This window comes from Octopus bimaculoides, chromosome 1 (assembly GCF_001194135.2).
Source record: "Octopus bimaculoides isolate UCB-OBI-ISO-001 chromosome 1, ASM119413v2, whole genome shotgun sequence".
NCBI lineage: Eukaryota > Metazoa > Mollusca > Cephalopoda > Octopoda > Octopodidae > Octopus > Octopus bimaculoides.
In genome coordinates, this window is record NC_068981.1 from 12,555,426 (window position 1) to 12,558,863 (window position 3,438).

Below are 3,438 nucleotides of genomic sequence, written 5' to 3' on the forward strand. Positions count from 1 at the left end.
TATATATACAGAGGCGCGAAACAAATACTGAGGGATTATCAACCTGGGCAAATTACTTAATGAGCTCTCTGTTGGCACACGAGGCTAACAATACTAATTAAATTAGTGAAGAGCTCCAAGTAATCTTTTGGTAGGGTCCAAAGTTATGGTTCATCACAATTCTATATTGTAAATCCATGGATGGGCTTCAGATAAACTGGATTTTATACACCGATCTATAATAGATGTTAAAATAATGGTCATTGCATATAATTCCTTTATTATAGCAAATGTTGCTTAAAGCTGTTTCCAGTAGTCGTTATAGATAGGTTTGCTCAATTGGTCTATTTATCAATTCAAGTAAACTGAAAGACCTAAGAAAATTGAAGATACCTTTATAAGAGCCATTCCTGGAAATAACAAACAGGGCGCTTGAAGAACGGTTATTGTATAGAGCAAGTAGGGGAAAATTGGGATGTTTAAGTGGACACACTAAAGGCAGGAAACAATGGGGTGGCAGCAATTGGGGAAGTTTTACTTAGTAGAAGTAGCTGTAGTAATACGAGTATTATTATTATTAGTTGTTGTAATAGGAGTATTAGGGACAGTCACAAACATAGGTCAGCAACATTACCATATTGTCATTGATATAGTTCAGATATTCTCCAGCCAATGCATTGAAATTTGATATGGGTTTTTCATGGATATAGCGTGAATCAGACAATAATTTTCAGTATTCAATCTAGCATAGTGAGGGAATAATTTTAGATTTTTAGAGTAAACTAGCTTAGTGAGGGAATAATTGCTAACACCCCATTGAAACCTGCCTTTACCTTTTCTGCTTCAACACCCACATTTCCCCCACTGTCTCCAATTAATTAGTGCTCTTCAAGTGCTATTTTTGTTATTTCCAGCAATGGCTCTGACGAAGGTATCGTTAATTATCTTAGGCCTTCCTCTTTACCTCAGTTGGTCAATAGACTAATTAAACCTGTCTATAACGAATATTGGAAACAGCTGTAAGCTAAATTTGTTATAATAAAGGAATTACATGTAATGACTCACATTACGGATCTATATCTACCCTAACTACAGCAAATACAGCACTACTTACCTCCCTTATACATAAACTTTTTACTCAGGGATTAGTAGACCTTACACCGTTCAGTAATCGGTGAGCATTCAAATCAATGATTAGTAATTTTACGAAACCGGTAGGCTTTTGAATATCTTTAACAATTCATAATAATGACTTTTATTACTTTATTCCTACCTCGGTTCATCTAATTGTATATATTCATCGTTACTTTTCATAAAATAGCCTGTACTTTTTTGATTTCCAATGTGCATTTTCGCTTATTTTTCTTCTAACTTTCCCCTTACATTTCCACGTGTAGTTTCTATTTTCTTTTTGTAACATATTTCTATTGTATATATATGTGTGTGTGTGTGTGTGTGTGTGTGTGTGTGTGTGTGTGTGTGTGTGTGTGTGTGTGTGTGTGTGTACATGTTTAGATGGATACGCATGTGTGATACATCAATTATTAATTCATTGATATTTTTATCGCTTCTATCTTTTTTCCTATATCTGGTTTAGTAATTGGACTTCGGCGATTCTGGGGTGACACCTTCAGATATTTAGCCAAATATATCGGTCTCAGGGCTTAATTTTTAATCTGGTACTTATCCTATAGGTATCTTTTATGGGGAGGTAAGCAAGCCAACATCGATAGTCAAGCGGTGGTGGACGATAAGCTCAAATACACACAAACTCAGATATAGTAAATGTGCATGTATGTATATGTGTATGTATGTATTTGCATATATATATGTGTGTATGCATGTCTGTGTGTATATGTATGCATGTATGTATGTGTGTATGTATTTATATGCGTGAATGTGTGTATGAGTGTATGTATGTATAAGGTTGACTTCTAATTTCGGTCCAAGAAAGCCATTCACAATGCCTTGGTCGACCCGTGGTTATATAAGACAATTCTTGGTTAAGGTGCTGCACAGAGGGAGTGAACCTGCAACTAGGAAACTTGGAGGCAACTAACTAACCACACAAAGACCCCTTGGTCCACAAAAATCATAAGATGCTGGAAAATCCAGGCAGAACTAATAAACAAATGATATTATATTGAAATATTTGTCTATGTATCCATTCACCTGCCTGTCTATTTCCCTTCCGTTCGCTCTCTCTCTCTCTCTCTCTCTCTCTCTCTCTCTCTCTTCCTCTTCATACATACATGCGTACATACATACATACATACATACATACATACATATATACATATACATAAATATATATATATTTATATGCATACATAAATACACATTTACGTGGGTATATAAATGTGTATATATAACAACATGTATACATACGTACGTACATACATTGAATATCTATATTGTGCTTGCATTTCCCCAATACAACATTGCATTTGTTGGGAGATATATAACATGAACAATCCACCAACCAAGCAGTTCTTTCACTACGCGTTACAATTGAACGTCCAAGTGGAGAAATATAGCGTTATGTTTCACTAAGTATGCAATCAAAATTTGCATACAAACCTTACTATATTAGTATAAACTTATCTAAGCGTAACTGAATCTGCATTGTATACAAAACCGACTTCAATTATTATGAGAGAAAATACGTCAAAGGTAGTATTGTATTAGTTTGCATATGGCTTCCAAAACAGAAAGATGCTGCCCGTACGAAAGAGAAATCACACCATCCGGCTTCGAGCAAATAGTCATACAAGAAGATGCCAGAAAATAACATCTAGAATATGCAATGAGATATATTAATATTCAAGTAAAGAAATAAATCATCGAAGTTTCTAACTATGAACTTTACACTGTCTCATTATGTTTAACTCTCAAATAGACATTCGAACTCATGTACTTGTATCGACTTTGTGAACTTTTACTATTTTCTGTAGTTTCAAATTCCATTATGTTACACTGTTAACGCAGCACAATCTGATATAACTTTTATGAACTTTCTTGGTTGTTAATCTGAGATATTATAAATACACACATTCAAAGACATATATACCATGAGAGCTGGACTTTTTAAAAAAACTTTGTTTTGTCTTCACACAAAGTATATTGTTCTCGCTACAGTTGAGTGGATGAAAATACCGAGAAAACTTCATTAAAAAATGCGTTACGCCTCCTCAGCTGCTAAAACGGGTAATTTACAAGTAATGTGATGCTTATAATTCGTGTTCTTTCCATCAGCGTTCATAGATAGGAGTGGCTGTGTGGTAAGTAGCGTGCTTACCAACCACATGGTTCCGGCTTCAGTCGCACTGCGTGGCACCTTGGGATACTATGTTCTACTATAGCCTCGGGCCGACCAAGGCTTTGTGAGTGCATATGGTAGGCGGAAACTGAAGGAAGCCCGTCGTATATATATATATATATATATATATATATATATAT

General features: G+C 35.0%; 1 protein-coding gene and 1 long non-coding RNA gene across 8 annotated transcripts in view; one reads left to right on the forward strand and one right to left on the reverse strand.

The window, feature by feature from the left end:
• LOC106870672 (beta-1,3-galactosyltransferase 5) overlaps positions 1 to 3,438 on the reverse strand; it is a 265,603-nt gene that overhangs the window by 222,165 nt on the left and 40,000 nt on the right. The gene's annotated exons all lie outside the window — the stretch shown is intronic.
• LOC128251597 (uncharacterized) overlaps positions 1 to 3,438 on the forward strand; it is a 185,744-nt gene that overhangs the window by 106,923 nt on the left and 75,383 nt on the right. The window lies entirely within an intron of this gene.